Source organism: Condylura cristata, unplaced genomic scaffold, assembly GCF_000260355.1.
Source record: "Condylura cristata isolate star-nosed mole 26May11 unplaced genomic scaffold, ConCri1.0 scaffold00001, whole genome shotgun sequence".
NCBI classification, from domain to species: Eukaryota; Metazoa; Chordata; class Mammalia; order Eulipotyphla; family Talpidae; genus Condylura; species Condylura cristata.
Window position 1 is genome coordinate 20,068,899 of NW_004567102.1, and position 21,653 is coordinate 20,090,551.

At 38.9% G+C, this 21,653-nt stretch overlaps 1 protein-coding gene across 4 annotated transcripts in view; it reads right to left on the reverse strand.

Annotated features, from left to right (window-relative positions):
- DST (dystonin) overlaps positions 1-21,653 on the reverse strand; it is a 408,501-nt gene that overhangs the window by 315,578 nt on the left and 71,270 nt on the right. The gene's annotated exons all lie outside the window — the stretch shown is intronic.

Here is a 21,653-nt window from a genome sequence, read left to right on the forward strand (position 1 = left end):
ACTAACTACAAGTTTCGAAAACAAAACACAAATGCAGGATGTTAAGTCCCCAGTTCTTTCCGTTTCAAGAGCCTGGCCACTGAAGTCTGTTTTCTGACCAGTTTTCAGTCTCTCGTCCTCTATTTAATTTTCTTCACAAGATGTGGCAGGTTCCCAGAAAAGAGGAAGGAGGGAGGAAGGGTCACTTCTGAGAAGAGCCTTTTCTTAAGACCAGGAGAATACAAAAGACTGTTTTCTGAAGCCCAAGGCAGCTCCAATAAACAAACATCTGAACTCAGTTTAGAGTTCCTGAGATAATTTAAACTTCTAGCAAAGTTAACGGCTGCCAATAATGTAAATGAGAATGATGCAGTGCAGTGACAGGAAACAGAGTCCTTCTCAATCCCTGGTCTTTACACATTGCAATGAGAACACAGGCTTGCACCAAAGCACTGATCTGAAGGTTAGCTCTCCTTTCAGCCAGGGAGGGGCAAAGCTTCAGCGTCACAGCTGGCATAAAAGGAAACTATGGTCCATCCAGGGAAACGGCATGAGTAGTTATTCCTTCTTTCTTGACTGGACTATATTTGTGACTATTTCAAAAATCACCCCTCACTAATCAAACAAGGATGCTAACTATTCTGTACTGAAAAAAGGGTTATCAGTATCAAAAGGAAGTCTTCACTTTCCCACTTAGAATTCCACTTTGTTGCACCTTCTAGTGAAGAAGCAAACTAGTGTAACTTCAATTCCTGAAATGTAACTTGCAGCCACAAACTCCCAAGAACTGAGCTGCAAGCAGGAATCAGTGAAGCATGCTCCAATTTGAACAAAAACACTGGGTTGCTCACAAAAGCAGCCAGCAATTGCAGCGAAAACAGGCTGTGTGAATAACATGGTAAAGCATCCACCCTAGGCTTGTGAAATAAACTATAAATGAATCTGGACTATTGACCTTACCTTGGTCTATTCAGCCATGTTACTATACATGGTAGACGCCATCATTTTGAAAGTACAAAATAAAGCATGTAAGATTTATCTTTAGCCCCATTCTTTCCCAAAAGCAGCCTTCCACTTTATTTTACATGAAATTTCATTGCCTTGGCTAATTCATTTATTTAGGTTTTGTATGTTTTCCTAGTAGTAATAATGTATTAGGCAAATAAATAAAAATCGATTTTCTAGAATCCATAGAGAGTTGTGAGTGGCATTAAGTTAGTCACCATATGCTATTATCAACCTAATTTATTTTCCATGTGTTGCTGAGAATTCATCTTGAGCTCTCTGAGGTTGTTTTATTGAATGGATCGGTGAAAAAGGGTGACATTCTTGAAGACTTCCAAAAGGGTATTGGGTTTCTTTGGTTATCTTCTGTATTGCGTAAAATGGCTTCTTACCTGTCCTTACTAAAGGCTATCCTTTATCTGTCAGATTATATTTCTTGTTGTTGTCTGCATTATTTCAGTGAGTATAGTCATTTGATTATTTATCTTTAAGACTTACAAAATAACTGCTAAAGAATGACTCCTTTTCAAAAACCACTGGCTATTGATTTTTGTAAATAGAGTATATTTTTTAATGCCCAGAGTCACAGCTGATTGAACAGCAAAATGTGATTTATGCCATGACATAAACACCATTAATCACATGTAGCCAGATGGGAACAGTTACTAACCCTGGACCCAAGGGTGTTGAGTGGTGAAGCTTCTAATCTGACAATGTCACTGGTAAACAGATAAGAGAGAAACAGAAGAAAAGACAATCAACAACACCTTTTTCAGCACTACAGCATAGAAAACTGAAAGAAATTATACATATTCATATATGAGAAGATTAGCTATCTGAGTCAAGAATTTTAATAATTAAAGCATTAGATTTTCTTCCACAATAATTTTCATAAACACTTTAAGAAATATATGGTACACTTTACAAAGTTAGGTTCACTTAAACCTTGAATATTGATAAATTTAAATGAAGCAACTCTGAAGTCAAGCAATCCTATAAAACTATCATATTCTTTATTGATTTACAGTGCTGATGCATGTCACTATCTTGGGAAATAGAAGAGAGTAAGAGTATAGGTTTCTTAAGTCTTCTCTGACTTAATGTCCAGAGCCTAAACATTTGATGTGGAACTTGGAAAGATAACACAAAGAAGAGGGCTCTTCTACCAGCAAAATCCCATGTTCCTATCTCATTCTGCCTAAAGTTTGATTCTTGACAAAATACAGATATCTAAGTCTAACAACAGGGAATTAAAGTGTATCCATAAAATAAACAGCTTTAAAGCAATTAAACAAAAATGTTATTGATGTACCCTTAGCAGAATGGAAAAAATCCATATAGAGTAATTACTTTAAAAAAATCTGTGTGCATGTGTTTGTAGATGAATAGACAGGATGATAAATAGGTAGAGATAGATGATAGGTAGGCGGGTATAGATAGACAGATAACTATTTGCCAGCATGCAAAATACTGGTAAGCATGCTGGTATTATTAGAACTAATAATAATAATAATTGCTTTGATTTTACTCCCTGTAAATTATAAACAAAATTAAATATTCAAAAATAAACACACAAAAAGATTATGAAATAGAAAAAGATACTAAGTCAAGCAAGGGTCATATCAAAGGCCCTAAAAAGAAATAACTATTTAACACCAGTGCTTTTAACCACCTGAGACTCAGACATCCCTGAAAAGTAGATGAAATCTGTGAGACCTCTCTCCAGAATAAAGCACCTAAGCAAAACACACACATTTTTGCATGTGATTTTATAGGGTTCACTGACTCACTGACTCCAGGTTAAGACCCCAATTTAAACCATCATCTGTCATCACCATTTGGCATGCACATTAAGAAAAAGAGAAATGGGAAAGAGTTGTGGATTACAAACCCAAAGGGGGGTTGGGGGGAGGTTAATCAAGATAGCAAAGACAAAGTTGACCCCCCGAGCCATAATATTTTTAACATTTGGCCTTTTTAAAAAATAAAGGATATGAGCCACTACTAACTGATGTCACATCTCTACAACAAGAAAACATTAGGTTGTGAGAAAACAAACAGAAAAAGCGTATTTTGTGTCTTATTGCAACCTAGTGATTAAAGCCATTTTAACAATTGAATTAGATCACCAAGAGCTTTAAAGTGACTTTCCTAATAGCCAACTCAGTCACATACTATAAAAACAACCCAAATCTCCTAGAACCAGGATAATTACATAATGCAACATTTTTAGAAGGGGAACTAAACAATAACTTCTCTAATTGAAACCCCGGTAGGGGATCTGAGATAAGTATAATGGAATTGCCTAAACTGGAAGCCTTCCAGCCTTAGCACCCCGATCTTTAGGAAAGTGCCAGGAAGTTGCCTCTCCACAAGGCATTCTCTAACTGCCAAGGAAAAACAAGCTCAGAGATAGTGGTTTGTAAAACAGCCATACTTTCACAGTTCTTCAGGCTAGAAAGTTAACTTTGGCAAATCAGCTTATTTATGATTTATACACATTTTTTTAAGTATATTTCGAAAAAATTTACAAAAACCTGAAAAATAAAAAGAATGCGAGTAAACAATCAGATATATCCAGATTGTGGGGCATTCTACAAGATAACTGTCTCAGATCTGCAGAAAGTTCAATATCAAGACATACAGACCAAAAATGCAATAACTCAAAATGTAAAAGACTAAAGAAGCCTAACAATAAATACATGAACCTTGACAGATTTTGTCTGTTTTTTCTAACATGTATAAAAAGATATTTAGAAAACCTAAACATAGATGATGAGCTGCTTATAGAGGATATTAGGAAATCTAAGTTGTGATCATGGGTTTGTGGTTGTGAGACAGTGTCCTGATCCTAGGGAATGAAGGCTGAAGAAATTCATGATATCTGTACTTACTCAATAAAACTGAGAAAACTTTTAAACATGCTAATTGGCTAATAATACATGTCACTGTACTCTTTGCATACAGAACTGGGGTACAGGCCAGAGGCTCAGGGGTGCTAAGAGGCTTCACCAGAGACAGAGTGGGGAGCAGAACAGGCAGACCAAGGAAGTACAGTGCTGAGGGGAGCAGCAGACCCGTCAGGAGAGGTCTGCCATGCCGTGTGGATCAACTCTGGAGCCAGGGATCGAACTTGCACTGAAGCAGTTGCAGCTAGCTTACAGTGCTGCATCCTAACACACTGCACCACCAGGGAGGGCCTGTACTGCTCTTTATGTAAATTTGAATATTTTTCAAATGAAAAGAGGCAAACAGGGTACACATAGCCTTTTCTGCTTTTTGAAAGTTTTTCCTAGTCTCACAAGATCAAGATCCTCATCAGGTTGCAAGAACACAGTGATGAGTGTCCATCTAAGTAATTTTTTCATAGCATTTCTTCGCATACACTAAACAAAGCCCTGAAGCAGAGGCCTGTGTCAACAAAACACCAGAAAAAGGTCATCTGCTTGCCTTAGCCCTACACACAGTTCTAAGTAGAAGAACACAAAAAAAGTTCTTCTGTTTTACCCATTTATCATTCAGTGAAGACAAAGTTATTTCATTATCATAGAGCTTTTTATGTCTTATATAAACCAAAATAAGACATAGACATTTAGAAAAAGTAAAGATCCCATTTTATTGAAGATTCCTTTGATGAAGTAAGTACAAACATTAATTTCTTACATTTTACATAGTATGGTCTAGGGTTGTCCGTATGTACTAGTTTTAATTTGGAAATAAATCAAAAAGCAAAGGCACATTATCAAAATCAGAAACCCCAAGGAAAATAAGCTCTAAGAAAATAATCTCTAGGTTTGTAAAGAAAATATATTAGAGTAATCCCCTGAGAACAAAATAAGCTACAGTAAGCTTTGAGGACCATGGGCTTGTTTTAGTTTAAACTGTTTTTCGTAAGTAGATAAATTAATTTTCAAACCAAGTTGAACAATTCAAGTACTCTCTCATCAAATAAACAGCGCTTAGTCTCTCAATCAAAAACCACCTTTAAACAAGAACGACAGAGGTGAGGGAGTTTAAGGTGAGGTCTAATCTGGCTCACTTTCCTTTCAGGGGAGATTTGTGGGAAAAGTGGAGCTGGATAGAGCTAGAGAGGAAAGGGGGAGTCAGAGAGAGAGAAAGCTGTTAGGCTCTTACATATGACTCAAGGCAGGAGGCTTGGGGCAAAAACATAAGTCAGTGGTTTCTTTCCAATGAAGATGCTCAGTTAATCAGCCTACGAAAGATGATACTTATTTTCCTAGTGTATAAAGATAATGCAGGTTAGCATCCCTAGGGAAAGTAAGCTTGCTGATGGGCCACAGGAAGGGGGAAGTTTCCATTTCCCTCTAAGTGTAAGAGGTTTTGCAAGGTAAGTATCAAAGACTATTTCCAGAAAGAGCAGATACTAGGAAGTTTGTTAGTTCTGAGACATTCTGTAAACTGCCTTTCAATTTGTTCTACCCATATACATCATTTATTTTTATTCACTATCATATAATATGCTTGCAACCCGATAAAGGAATAGATGTTCAGGATGGATTATGTAACATATTATTCACAGTCACTTTGTCAGTAAAAGGGGAGCCAACGTTTGCATCGGGAGCCACCACACATTATCAAACACCCTAAAATGTGATCTCAGGCCCTGGGAGACACATGTAACATTCTCAAATATCTCACTGTGTATTTGGGGAGTCAAAACAGATTATATGTGTTCCTTGTTCAGTACCAAGCTCAAAGCATGGAAATATCAGAAGACAGGTTATTAGCTTAGAGTAGAGAAAAAAATATATATTTAAAGATATATAACTACTTGAAAGTGGAAAGGATGGTTTTGCATAGAAGTGAGTTTCTGCCTACTCAAGGGACCAAATCTTCACTAAATCGAACAGTGTAACTTACTCTTTCAACTTGAAAATTCTTTATGCCTATGTGTTCCTATACATCCCTGAATAGATTACAGGGGAAAGAAAAGCTTGTGTTAAGCATCAAATTTTTCAAAAGCTGAAAAAAATCTTTCAAAAATAGCAGATACCTTTTTCTGGGCAATTCCACCTTAATTCAATCATATTAAAATGATAGAAGTAGAGACATCAAGAACCAGTTTGCACTTGCACCTCTGCAAATAGTCTTTCCAAACTGAGGAAAGACATTTTAATTAATTTGCCTAAAAGAAAAGTAAACATAACTCTGAAAAATGTCCACAAAACAGAAACACACAAAACAGAAACATATTTGAAAGATAAATTCAAATACTAGAAAAATCTCCTTAACAAAAGAATATTTAATCATTACATTTAGAATAGATGTTTATATCAATCAACTAAAAATACATCTTAAGCACCCACACTAAGCCTCTGCCTTAGAGGAGTTTAAAGATTAACAGAGAGAGTGGAGGTAATAAAACAGTCAACATATACTTACCTATACTAAACTGAGAAAAAAAAAACCTTCTCTTAGAAGGAAAAGATAAATAGCGGATATTAGTAGTTTTCCCTTTTTAGAAAAGACAAATGTTTTCCATACTGAAATAGTCTTTACCAGGTCCACTTACTCCTTTAGAATACCTGGCCCTCATGAGCATGGACTTGGGGTTCCTGGCATAAATTAAAACTAGGAAATATTGGGCACCCCCTGGTGGCGCAATAGGTTAAAGCACAGCACTAAGAAGCTAAAGCCACTTGGGCATGAGTTCAATCCTCATCTGCCTCGGAGGTGACCCACATGGCATGGCAGACCTCTCCTGACCTACCTGCTGCTCCCCTCAGCAGTGTACTTAGTCAGCCTGTTCTGCTCCCCACTCTGTCTCTGGTGAATCCTCTCACCACCCCTGCACCTCTGGCCTGTACCCCAGTTCTGTATGCACAAATAAATAAATATTAAAAAAAAAAAACTAGGAAACATTGTTGCATCCAAAAATTAAAGAAATAACATAGGAGGGGATATGAGGTGGGGATATAATAATAGTAATCAATAGAAAAGTAATGGCAGTTTAAAAAGGAGAAGAAAATTAGAAAAGCAGGGACAAAGCAAAACAAAAAGAAAAGAGTACAAAAATATCTCAGCTAAATTAGTGTCAATCAGAAATCAGTGACACCTCACTCCTGCTGATGTCCAAGTGCTGATGTCATCCTGCTCTAGCCTTAAGAACCCTGGCGAATGCCTCAAATGCCTCAGAAATGAAACCAAACTGTATGACATAGCAAATGCTGGTTCGTGACCTCCATGAATCTAGCTGCCCAGCCACCTATCACTAAGCTGTTGATTCCCAGATGTCTTTTGCTGCTGCCCTATCCATCCTCAACCGTGATGCCCACGTATTTCTCCTGGGTTATGTCATGGAGGAAGCTTTGATGACAAGCACTTCAGACAGCCAGAATATGGCTATGAATTCTGTTGGAAAGATGTGGGCTATGGTCACTCATTTGGGGTCCTAAGGCATAAGTATAGACCAAGCTCCAGCTATTATCTATGCTCTCTTTGAAGCTTGGATAAGAGCTATATGACTTTTGGAAAACAGTTTAGCTTTACCGAGCTTTGGTTTTCTTGCCTAAGAAATGGGAACATAACAGCACTAAACACAGGGTTAATATGGCAGATTAAATGTAGAAAAGCAGTTAATAGAAATGGGTCACATTAATAGCAACTCTCAGGACACAAGGTGATATAATTCCCATGTCTATACTGTCAAAGCTTAGTATTGAACCTTCAATTCTTTGGGATCCCTTTATATCTCTCCAATACATCCTTTTTTTTTTTTTTTCTGTTAAATACATAGTCTCCATTGCTTGAGACTACAACAAAACACAGACAAACACATCAGTGTATAAAAAAGCAATTACAGATGCGGAGTTCCCTGTCAAAACATAAGCAGGATTACATCTTTTTTTTTTTTTTTAAAGATTTATTTATTCATACAGAACTGGGGTACAGGCCAGAGATGCGGAGGGTGAGAGGATTCACCAGGAACAGAGTGGGGAGCAGAACAGGCAGATCGACGAAGTACACTGCTGAGGGGAGCAGCGGGCGGGTCAGGAGAGGTCTGCCTCGCCATGTGGATCTCCTCCAGGGCAGGCAGGCGGGGATCGAACTCGTGCGGAATTGGCTCAAGCCTCTTAGTGCAGTGCTTTAACCGCTGCGCAACCAGGGAGGGCCCAGCAGGATTACATCTTTATACATTCTTTCTTTAGGCTTCCATTTTCATTAATTTTCTTCACTAATGAGACTCGAGAAAATTGCTTATGATAATACCTTTTACATAGTTATTCCCTCACATTCAACCAGTTATGGCTTAAATTAAAAGGAAGAATTACATTTCTATATTTTTATTTCAAAAAAAAAAAAAGCTTTTACTATTTCACTGCAGTCAAATCGATAATAAAACATAACTTCCTAGTGCTGACATTGCTCCTGTAAGTGGAACACAAGTGAAATACACTAATCCACGCCAGGCTGGAATCAGGGACACAAAGAGTTGGCTTAATGGAAAACTACCCAGCTGGGATGCTTCATACTGGGTGGTGGCAACCAAGTCCAAGTGCAATCTTCTGTCTGGGGAATTAGTGGAAAAAGGCATTCCAAATGCCCTTACCCAGCAACCTTTGGGTTTTCTCTAAGATCTGCTGTATTCCACCCCAGTCTTAGAGCACCTCAGATCCATCTGGAACGACTACATGACTCAAAGTTCCTGGATCTACACAAAAGGCTACCTCCGCCTTCACTCTTCCTTTGTAACAGATCTCTTTTTCAAAGATAATCTAGAGATCGCTTCCTTCCTTTTTCCCTTGGGGAAGTAATGTGTAAGAACCAGAAGCAGCAACAGCCTATAAGAATCCCTGGTCTTTATTTTCCACAAGTCTAAATCTGTTGATATGCTTATAGAAAGGGACAGAGGCTTCCAGAGAAGAGCATTCCCCCCCCCCTTTTGGGGGGCATACATGCACATAAGGCAGCCTGAAGGGTCCATTGGGGCAATTATAAGGAGCTATGTCAGCATAATCTGGAGGCAAAAATGTTCCCTTTTACACATTGATACCTTAGCATAACACTGACATCTCCGGAACCAAAACACAACTCCACAGTGGAGGCAATAGGGAGTAACCCTTCCAGGAAAAATGGAATACTGCAAGTCTGAACCTAAGCTGAAAGGGGAAAAGAGAGAAAGTGATATATCTTTTACCAGTGGTTATGAAATTTCAAACTCACTGTAGGGGCAATGACTGTTTCTTGGCTGCTTTAGACTTCCATTCTTGGGAATGGGTCCCTAGCGGTTGAACAAACCCAAAGTTGGTTTGGTTCAGCAAGTTGGTTCAGCTGGGTCCCCTGTACAGAGATTCAGAAAAAAAGTTCTGCCAACTAGAGCTGAAAAATAAATAAAAATAAAAAATAAACTGAGAGTCTCTGTTCTGCTCCTCTCGTGCCACCATAGGGGTAATAGCAGTTACCTCCTCCTCCATCTCTTTATTTTCCAAGCATTTTTTTATTTTTATTTTTATTTTTTTTTTTACTTTAAGGCTACTTTGAATTACTCTAGAACCAGAGAAGGAGAGAATGTATTTCCTTACTTGCTTATGCCACCTTATTCCAAAATGGGTATTAAGTTATCTAATAAGAGGATAATGGGAAGAGGAGAGAAAGATGATGAGACGTATGAGTTATCTAACCAGCACCCCGGAAAGAGACATGGGAAGAACAAAAGATGGGAGTGGCAGCAGATGAGGCTGGGGAAGCAGGTGGTAGATGAGATCAGAGAAGGCCTTGTATGTGATGCTAGAACTTAAATTTGATTGTATAGGACCTATCTGTTGAAGGCTTTAAGTTGTTTGCCCTTTTAGATGGGTGGCGCTGACAGCCATGGACAAAATAGAATGGAGAGCGATCAACCTCAGATAAATTAGCTGGATATTACTTTATTAGTCTAGTAAGAGAAAACAGCCTATAGTAAATCACTGATATTAGAGATGGAAGGGAGAAGATCAATTTAAGAACTATTTATAAACTAGAAAAAGAGTAGGCAGGAAAAAGACCAGGCTGTGGCTGATAGGGTAAGAAGTGAAGGGAATTTATTTAAAAGGAGGCAGGCAATCAGGCAGAGGTATAACAATGAGTAGCTCCTGTTAGACAGTGGGCAGTAGGAAAACCAGTGGTCTCAGACTGTTTAAGGGGAAAACCTTACTAGTCACAAACCTTCAAGAGAGTCTTGGTTCATGCAGTCTTGCACTGGACAGAAGCTGCCCCTCAGAAGCTGCAGCCGGTGTCATGCAATATCAACACACCAGTAGCCACTCAGTCCTTCATTTGTCCTTTTTCTCATACACACAGAGAACAAGTGTATAAACCATCCTGCCTACCGTCCCTTTCAAACAGGAGTTGTACAGAAGAATAGACTAAACATGCCAAATTTACATACATTTCTTGTACCAGTTTGTGAGTTGAAAACACAAAAATTACAATACCCATATGTTTATGACTTTGAATTGTCCATAACAAGCAAATAGTAAACTTCCCACTGTGTTTATGAAACAAATCCATTCATTCACGGTGCCCACCACATGGCTCCGATAGGCTATAATCTGTGTTTTAGCTTTGCAGCCCCACCCCCTCCTCTTATGATTTGTGTGAATTCCAATCCCCTGACCTTCCTCCTCTTCCCAGCTGTACTACTGACCCTGACATTGCGTAAGGGACTTTTTCCCCCTTTCCTTTCTCAACTGAGGCTTTCCCAGCCAGTCTGATAGCTTCCTCCAACAATGACATAAACCTAAGAAGAATTTTTCTAACTGTATATCTATGTCCATAAAACAATATGAATTCTTATCAGAAATACACAGACCAAGGGGTAATTGAATAGCTGCTCCCTTACGCTCACTTCATTCTCCTGAATTGGCCCTTTGTCTGTATCTACTGTACACAAACCAGCTGGAAAGTGAGCAGGCAAAGGATATAGGTACCATAGAAAACCTATTTAATGAAAATCATTGTTTATTGGTGTGATGATTAATTTCATGTGTCAACTTGGCTAGGTCCTAGCAGCTAGAAAACTCTAATCTAGATGCTGCCTGAAGCTTTTCTTTCTTTCTTTCTTTCTTTCTTTTTTTTTTTTAGTGCAGGTAGGCCTCAACAAGTAGTCGAAGACATTCAGAGCAAAAATTAAGATTTCCTAATGAAGAAGTTTTCCTCAAGACTGCACTATCAAAACTCTGAGTTTTCAGTTAAATGTCCTTCAGAATTTGGACTAAAACTGCAACATAATTCATCTGAATTTCAAATTGTCAATTTCCCACAATTGTGTAAGCCTAACCTCTTAAAGTAAATCTGTGTGTGTGTGTGTGTGTGTGTGTCACTGGCTTTGTTTCTCTGGACCACCCTAATACAATTTACTAAAATATTATTCATATGTGTTTATGAGTTTTGTGACTCATCTTTACTACATTTCAGGGAAGTAGAAATACCTACTATAATTTACATTTTGCAATTTTACAGAAAGAAAAACTATGTAGGCCTACATACGGAGGTCAGTGCTTCCTCCAATTCCATGATTAACTGTCCATAATATCATAGGAAAATTATTTAACCGTTCAGTCTTGCCCATATTATAAATGTGGATAATACTATTCACTGAATATTAGACAGCATTAAAATTAAACAATGTATATAAATCATCCAATGCCTGCCTGCCTCACAAAAATATATTCAATCCATTTTCATGGCATTCCATTCTTAGACAAAATAAAAAACAGGTTAAAAGGTATATAGAATAGGGGCCCTCCCTGGTGGCGCAGCGGGTTAAAGCACAGCACGAAGAAGCTAAAGCCACCTCTGCATGAGTTCGATCCCCGCCTGCCCTGGAGGAGATCCACATGGCGAGGCAGACCTCTCCTGACCCGCCCGCTGCTCCCCTCAGCAGTGTACTTCGTCGATCTGCCTGTTCTGCTCCCGACTCTGTCCCTGGCGAATCCTCTCACCCTCCGCATCTCTGGCCTGTACCCCAGTTCTGTATGAATAAATAAAATATTTTTTTAAAAAAAAAGGTATATAGAATAGAAGTGATAATAGTTATGTTACTAGAGTGCATCATTTTGAGATCTTGCAAATTTTTTTCACCTGTTTTTTGAGATCTTGCAAATTTTTTTCACCTGTTGCTAAAAATTACATTTAAAAAATATGTTCCTTTTGGGGCCTCCCTGGTGACTTACCACTATCTCAGCACTATCACCTCTGTGGCCTAAGTTCCCTAACCAGCCAGGGAGCTGGCCCACATATGGCCACCAGACCTCTCCTGTCTCAGTCTCCCGTCAGCAGTGTATTTCAGTAAATCTACCTGTTCTGCTCCCCCACTCTGTCTCTGGTGAATCCTTTCAACCCCTGAATCTCTGGCCTTCACCGTAGTTCATCTACACACACACACCAAAAAAAAAAAAACTTTTGATTTAGGGCTTTTTCTTCCTAACCAAGCTTCTCATAAGAACTAGACATAAGACATAAAGTTATATCAGCCAATTACACTTTAGGGTGAATAATGACATCAGACTATATTCCTGAAGAAATGTTTTGATAAAAGGAAGAGGGAACAGTGAAATGCTAGAAGTAAAGGAAGATAAATTTTGCCTACCTCAAAATTTTCCCTAGAATCAGTTCTAATCACCACAGAGACAGAGATGCAAGTGAGCTTTTGTACTAACAGAAACACAGACCTACTCAAATTCAGAGTATACAAGAGGAAGGCTGCCTGGACTACATGCTTTTAATGTAAAGGTGACAATCCATCGTCTCTCTCCCTAGCTCAGAGTACAGGCCCACCACTATGGCTCTGCTGAGTCAGAGAGACAGATGGCCTTATTTTCTCACCATCCTTCCCAAATCTCTGGGGAGAACATAATCTTCCATGTGGTTAGACAGAATCAAAAGATCTGCTACCAAGAACTGTTGCCATAATGTCTGAAATGCTCCCATTAGAAATTCACTCTTCACTGTCCCTCTCGCTGTGAACAGACTTGTGAAATGACCAAACTTATATGAGAGATAAAATACAAATATGTGAAGGTCTCCTAAACCATTAGCATCTTACATAACTTCCTTCAAAAAGGAATTGTGTTAAGCACCTAAAGTAATCAAAACCAAGAGGACCAAGGTAGAAAGATAAAGAAGAGTAAAACTACTTTTACAGTCTTGTAAATTCTTTCCCTTACTTCAATAAAGTAGGAGTTACGAAGATCAGGGCTTCAGTGCCCACTTCTGCCATTAACTAGCTACATGACTTTACTGCAAGTGATTAAGTCACAACTTTTGTGAACCTTGGATTTCTCATTTACAAGTGGGAATAATACCTATATTTCAAAGTTCTTGTTCCCAGTAATATATTCAAGGCACTTAGGACCAGATCTAGCATCTAGAAAGACACCCTAGATGACAGTTGTCATTTTAAAGAGCAGAATCCAAAGTATCCCCTTGACAGAGCATTTCCATAGCCAGTGCTTAGGCAAATTTCTAAGGCACTGGGAGCTCTTTAGACTAATCATCTGCTGCACAGAAATTCAACTAGATTTTGAAACAATCTGCAGTGATATAAAGTGCTTAGCAGGCATTAATAAATGAGAGCTGTGCCATTCTTATTCAAGCCACAGTATTTCCTTATCCTCTGTATACTCTCCACACAGGCTCGACTAAGGCCTTAAAAGTACAGGTCAGGCCCTCCCTGGTGGCACAGCGGTTTAAAACACAGTACTTAGAAGCTAAAGCCACTTCCGCTTGAGTTCAATACCTGCCCCAGAGGTTTCCACATGGCGCAGCAGACCTCTTCTGACCCGCCCACTGCTCCCCTCAGCAGTGTACTTCAACGATCTGCCTGTTCTGCTCCCCACTCTGTCTCTGGTGAATTCTCTCACTGCCCTTACACCTCTGGCCTGTACCCCAGTTCTGTATGCATAAATAAATAAATCTTTAAAAAAAAAAAAAAGTACAGGTCAGAGAGCATGGTGCCTGAGCTCCAAGCTCCAAATCCTACATAGTTCCCTTCACGCAGGGTAAAATCCAAAGCCTTTACCATGGCCTGCCAGTCCCCTGTCTTTGGATTTCTGTCTAGATAACAGCTTTTGAAAGAAAATTCTTCAATACTGCATGTTGAAAACTTACATAATGTTAAAAATGCACACAATGTTATTTCAAATTAAAAAAGAAGCTATGTTTTCCCCTAAATCTTTATACATCATGAACCTTCTCCTCAATCATCTTAACCTTCTTCAATTTACCACAGAGCACTTATCACCACCTCACATATTATATAAGTTTGCTTGTTAATCTGTTGTTGGTTGGTTTCTATCATTGGGATATAACCTCCATGAGTTTAAGGATTTTGTCTTCATCACAGATGTATCCCTAGTTCCTAGCACAGTGATGAGTCCACGTGGGTACTCAGTAAATATTTGTGGGATAGAAAAATGAATAGTGGGACTCTTCCTGGTAGCTCAAGGGGTTAAAGCACAACACTATGAAGCTGCCCACAGCCACTGCAGCACAAGTTCCATCCCTGGCCAGGGAGGTGACCCACATGGCCCAGCAGACCTCTCCTGACCCAACCACTGCTCCCCTCAGCAGTGTATTTAGGTCAATCAACGTGTTCTGCTCCCCACTCTGTCTCTGATGAATCCTCTCATCCCCTCCCTGGCAAATCTGCCCTGCACCCCAGTTCTTGTATGCATAAATAAATAAATCTTTTTAAGAAAAATGAATAGTGAATGAATGTTGCAAATGCATCTGTATTGCCTGTCATCCAGTAGGTACTCATTAAGTACTGATTTCCTTCGATAAAATTATTTCCTTCTATATCCTCCTCCCCACAATCACTGCCTCTTATACCTGCCCTAAAGCTGGTCTTAGAAAAAGAAGTTTAAAGCATAACAGAGTTTCACAACACATAGTAAAACTCTCCAAAGCATATACCAGACAACGAAGCTGTTCTCAGGCCAGGCAGGCCTGTGTCTAACCTCAGTTCCGTTATCTCCCTGTTTACCTTGCTGAAAACAGCTGCTTGGTCTGGTATAGGCTTCAGAGTTTTACTATGCGTTGTGAAACTCTGGTATGCTTTAAACAGGGTTTAAATAAATGTTGCTATTAATCAACAAAAATAAAAATGTGCCATGAAATGTTTGTGGATCTTTGTGACTTCTTTTCTTGTACAGTTCATTTATTCGTGGTTATCTCTGGAGCAATAGAGCGCTGAGCATGTTCCCAAACAGTTTCTAATAGGATGAAGGAAAAAAAAAAGGAAATAATGATAGCCACTTATTTATAAAGAGGAGCATTCTCATTTCCGAAGAAGCTATTTTTCACTTCCCTCGCATCCTGAAACGTCTGCATCTCAGACTTCCTGATTGTCTTGCTCTAATAAATAGAAAAGTTTGTCTGCAGTCATGATGATTACATGTATTCTAGAAATAAACTTAGGAAATCTGTATTATCTGATGAGCACTTGTAAATTCAAGATTATTACCCCTCCTCTTTTTTTTTTCTAAGGGAAAATGCCTGGGTTTTCTTTTTTTTTTTTTTAATTTATTTATGCATACAAGTATCAGGGTACAAGCTACAGGTATGGAAGGTGAGAAGATTCACCAGAAACAGAGGGGTGAGCAGAAAAGACAGATGTACTAAAACACACTGCTGAGGGGAGCAGTGGCAAGACAGGAGAGGTCTACTGTGCCATGTGGGTCACCTCCCTGGCTGGGGTTTGAACTTGTGCTGCATTGGTGCATATAGCTTTATAGTGCTTTAAGCCCTTGTGCCACCAGGGAGGCCCAGTTTTCTAAATTAATTTTAAACATGGTGATAAGAAGATCAGTTCAATATACAAAACCTAAATGGATTTTTAAAAATTTATTGGTATGAAAAGTATTAATGTCTACTAATGCTCACAAACAGGAAAACAGTAAAGTACATAAGAAAATACATGCAATTAGGGAATGTTTCCAGTTGTGATTCCAAAAGACTCAGGATATATGGTGTTTGGCATCACATTCACTTTTCTGGGCCTCCTGCCCATGAAGTGACAACCTCCAATTGAGGTTCCTAAATTGTTCATGACTCCATCATCTTGAAAGTTTTTTTTTTATATCTTCAATGTCTTACCTTCAAACTTGTGAAGTTTAAGACTACTGAATAGGAGATATTATATACTAAGTAGCATATGCAAAAGAGAAACAGAAAATATCCTCTTCGAGTCTTCCTCCAAAAAATAGTATAACTTTGACTACCGTATATGTTTTAGAAGGCTGTAAATAAAGTTAATTGATAACAACCATTGCTATTAATTAATTTATCCGAAGTTTTGTCAAATATTATAGCAATATTTTCTCTAGTTGAGATTTTATGTTCAATACCAAATTATAAAAAAAAACCTTGTGTAATTAGGAAGTTGACTTGTTTAAAGTGAAATGACAACTATGCACTGAAATTTGAGATTAGAAAGTAAATGAATCACTTGGCTATTTGTCCATACTCCATGTGAAGATGAATTCTACCATCTCAGGACGTGACTTTGTCCTCGGCTGCTAAGTCTATCCATTGGAAGGGTTCAGCTCGATGTACCACACAGTCCTAAGTAAGGCTGAAGTTACACAAGAAAAAAGAATTGAAAGTCCTGCCTCAGTCCCCTGGTTGGTGGGCGCAAGTATACCGTGACAGTAATAGCCAGACTTTGTATTTTTCCTTGGCTTTAGGATAGAAGATGAAGCTTTAGGGACATAGATAGCTCTATTCTGACAAAACCCACTCTAAGGAACTTTCTTTTGTCATATAAAAACAAGATAAGGGTTTTTCAAGTATACTGCAGACATGATATTCTAGCAAGCCTTCCTATGACACTTAAAAATACTATAATACTTAAAAATGCTGCATAGAATACCTTGATATATATGTATGTAATGAATGACAATACAACAGACATATTCCAAGGACCTTACATGAGAAACACTTTCTACCCTCACAAATTCCCCTTGAGGATGGTGCTGGAATCACTAGCATTCTTGTGTTACAGATGAGTTAAATGACTCAGACATGTTGCTTCTGCCCTGGGACCCAGGGCACAAGAGTCAGAACTGGGCATGGAGCAGATTTAGACCTACCTCACTGTTTATGATCATTCTTTGCTCTGTCTCATGAGAAATTCTGTCCTGTCTACTTGCTAGACATAGGAAGTACATGCGGGGTGCACAGAATGTAAAAACTTCCACTCTGCTTCCATGGATCCTCATATTGACAAGATACACACAGCACATCAATATGTTCAACTAATATAAAATCCGTAAAACAGATAACCTGTGTCTGGAAGCAAACAGTCCTAATCAGGATGGTCATGGGAGGCTTTCTAAGGGAGGGGCTGAACAAGTTCCCATCTGAAGCAGACATTCAGGGTAATGAGTTGGAACCTGAGTGATGGCTATTGTGGAAGGAGAGGATACTTCTTGCAGGGGAGAGGCAAATAGATGGAGTCAGAAGGGGACAAGAACAGCTGAAGGAGAAGTTAACTGGAGATCAATGTGAGTGGAATTTTCTTTGCAGTCAACAGACAACGTGTAGTCCACCAAGCAAAGTGCAGGATATGTAAGACACTTAGATACAACCTGGTGGCAAAGCCCACTCAAAACCACAATACGTAGTCATGAGTCACAAGCTTCCATTCAAAATAATAACAATTATAATAATAATAAAATGCCCCCTAACATGTATGTACATACACACACACAGAGATACTTTTTCAAATGCATCGGTGAGGTGGAAGGAAAGTAAAGGAAAATCTTCAGAAGTCAGAGAGCTAGAGAAGCAGACACAAATAAAGATAACCTGTGATCCCTGTGACCTAAAGTTTCACTTGGGTGGCCAAGTACCTGGGTAGGGGCAGAAGACAAAGATGTGGAAGTCTGATGGACTTCACATATGAAGCCAAGGAAAGTTTAAATTAGGATACAATACAACTTACCTCGAGATAGCAAGGACACTTGCCTACCTCAAGTCTGCAGGTGAACGGAATAGAAAAAGACATTTTCTTAACCCCAAAATTCATGTGTGCTTTTTTAAAACAACAGCATTCATTTTATTCACCCATAGTTTTGATAATTTTTTAAATTAATTTATTTTTTAATTGCAGTAACACTAGTATTCTTCCCCTCAGCTATCACCACCATAGCACACCCACCACCAAATTGACCACATCCACCTCACTTGTGGTGAATTATACTACTTACGCAGTTTGAAAGGCTCTAACACTAAGAATTTAGTTTTAGATTTGCTCTGCCTAGTAAAGCCTGGCAGAAATAAGATAATATTCTCTCAGAAGAATTGCACCTTCAATCCAATAGAAATTACCACAAATTTCCATCAAACGAAAGTTTATGATGAAAAGTTTCAAAATATCAAAATATACAGTGAAATAGGCCTTGGTTGGACTAGAGAAACAACAAACCTATAGGTAAAACCTTCAGGAATATTAATAAATGGTAAATATAAAAAATATATATTTTATATGCTTAAAGAAAGGAAATAAGTTACCAAAAACAAAAACTAGGAACAAGAAATTGTTAAAAATAACCAATAATGAAAAATACGATAATTTAAAGTAAAAGCCAATGAACAGAAATGTAAACTCCAACAAATGCCTAAAAGAAACACAAATGAGAAAAATTGCAAGTCAAATGGACATTTTGCAATAGGAGAGGAAACACATGTGACTAATAAACTTATGAAAAGATGGCTAGCGTCATTAGTGATGGGAGTAAAGCAAGGAGTGAGGAGATGATGCTTGACACATAGCCAGCTGGCAAATACCATTTAATGCCACCCTGCTGGCGCGGAGGCATGGCTCCTGCGCACTGGCATGCACACAGCTGGTGGAGGTGCAAGTGATGCAAGGAATTCAAAACCGGTGGCATTATTTCCTGAAGATGAATTTTCATATTTACTCTATGGTCCAGCAATTTCGCTGAGCACTTACCCAAGGAAAAAAGTAAACATGCCGAGCAAGAAGCAAGCACAAGAAAACTTAAGATAGTAACTCAAATGAGTAAAGGCTCAGAAACAAATGCCCATTTACAAGAGACTTGAGTATATTCACACAAAAGTTGAATGAATACGTGACAGTGGTTGCATATTAGTAATAAAACAATAAGTGGGGAAAATGAGTTCCAAATAGCATTTTTATTTATTAAAAACAACTATAATTTTAAGATATATAAACTTTTAGGAATATATAGAGATGTAGTTAACTGTGAAGAAGGAAGCAAGAAAATAATATAAGGGCTTCATAATAACAATTACCTTAGACAAAGAGATTCAGGTGGTTGGAAGGGGAGATCTTACGGTTACAAACTGATCACAGATAAGATAGTGGCTTCTGTTTCGAATAAAGGGTGGTAGGTACTTACTAGATGAATTAATTAATAAAACTTGGCCACGGGCCCTCCCTGGTGGCACAGCAGGTAAATGCAGCACTAAGAAGCTAATGCCACTTCAGCATGAGTTCGATCCCCGCCCTGGAGGTGACCAATATGGCGCAGCAGACCTCTCCTGATCCGCCCACTGCTTCCCTCAGCAGTGTACTTTGTCAGTCAGCCTGTTCTGCTCCCCGCTCTGTCTCCAATGAAGCCTCTCACCACCCCTGCACCTCTGGCCTGTACCCCAGTTCTGTATGCATAAATAAATAAATCTTTAAAAAAATAAATTAATTAAGCCTGGCCACACAAGAGCCAGTCATGATGGTGATCATCAATCAATCAGCCTACTTTCTTTTCATCCTCTTTATCACCATCATAACTCTTCAATCTCCTGTCAATCACAACTATATTTGTGGGGCACAATACAGATCATCAAGCCTTGTCAAAATACTATTTCATATAATCCTTGGAACAATACTAAGAGATCTATATTGCTGCTGTTTTCATTTTACATCAAAGAAAACTATGGCTCAGAGATGAAGTGATTATTCCAGTCTCATTCAGTCTTAAAACTCCAAAGACTATTCTCTCCTGAAGCCTGAAGAACACCTAGCTTTTCTAATTCCTCCCACTCCACCCACTTTAAATCATGTGATAAACTTTTTTTTTTAAAGATTTATTTATTTATGCATACAGACTGGGGTACAGGCTAGAGATGGGGGGCGATGAGAGGATTCACCCAAGACAGAGCGGGTAGCAGAACAGGCAGATCTATACTGCTGAGGGGAGCAGCGGGTGGGCCAGGAGAGGTCTGCTGCGCCCTGTGGTCACCTCCCTGGCCAGGGATTGAATTTGTGCTAAAGAGTCTGTGGCCATCTTCACAGTCCAACACCTTAACCTGTTGCACCACTAGGGAGGGACCCAAATAATATGATATTTAAGAAATCATAAGGAAATAATAAAATTGGGTTTCCAGTTATCAAAAGTAGATGACAAAACTTGTGCCCTTAACAGATAAGATTCCTTCGAAGAGTGGATCCCCATTCCAACCATCTGAAAAGGATCATAGTGGAGTCCTGGCTATGTTACTAAAGCCATTTTCAACTGGCTTTAGTAGTGTTTCACACAAAACACCTTCTGGAAAACTTCTCCCTGAGGTTCCATTTGGTACACAAGCCAGAGACACTTTAAGATAATACTCACCAAGCGCTAGGCACATCTACCCATGTTCCACTCATATCACATCAGACATACAATCAGACACAATTTATACATTTCCCATTAAATACTTGAAGAGATTATATCATTTATTTATATAGATTTTTCTCAAACAACTTTTTGTAACTTTAAATGTCAATTGCGTACAATTTTATAAAATTCGAATAGTAGTTGCCCAGTTGAAATAATAATACACTCTGTAGTCGTTTAATTAAAGATCATTTTTAAAGTTCAAGTTCCAAGCTTCAATAATGTATTTAGATCTCAGTCATTCCAAAAAGCTTTTGAAGAGCTCATACTTTAAGTATCTAATGGACACAGAACACCCAAGTGTCTAGTGGCCAGAAGCAAAGGCTTCAGACAACTGGTGTGAATGGCATAAGGCTGCTTCTGGTTACCTCTGTGGTGCATCCCTAGAGCTGCTGAGATCTCAGCACAGATGAACCCACCCACCACACTGCTCTATCTTGCCATCCTTTGGCTAGTGCCCCAAAGTCAAGCCCCATGGGCAACAGGCTTCTCAAAGACCATCATCCTCCTGCTATCTGTACATCCTTCACTGCTGCCTTCCTAACAGAAGCCTGTTAGCATTTCATTTCACTGTCAACAAGCTCTCCTTCCTCACATAAAGTGCCATCTCCACTGCTTGCCTTACCTCCATCATTTATTCAGTGCCTGCTCTCAGCACCCTTCCAGTCCTCCAGCAGAGGTTGCTCCTTCTCCCAAGAGTACCATCTCTGAAGTGCAGGACACCAAACAACACTACTGTCTTCCACTCTGAATTGTCTGGCTTCTGGCCACACCCACACATTCACTGAGAACTTTGGCATCTGACTCACTGCTTCTCCTCTTTGAGAGTCTCTGTCTCAGAAGATTCCCCAATCATTTAGATGAGCCATCCAACACCTGAGGCTCAAAGATTCCAAATCTCCTCAGCTCAAATAATCTTCACCATCTCTTCATACCAGGGCCCCATTCTGGATGATGGTATCACCTGAAATTGAATCAATTCTGAAATCTCTCAATGTCAATGAATCCAACAATGTGACCTAA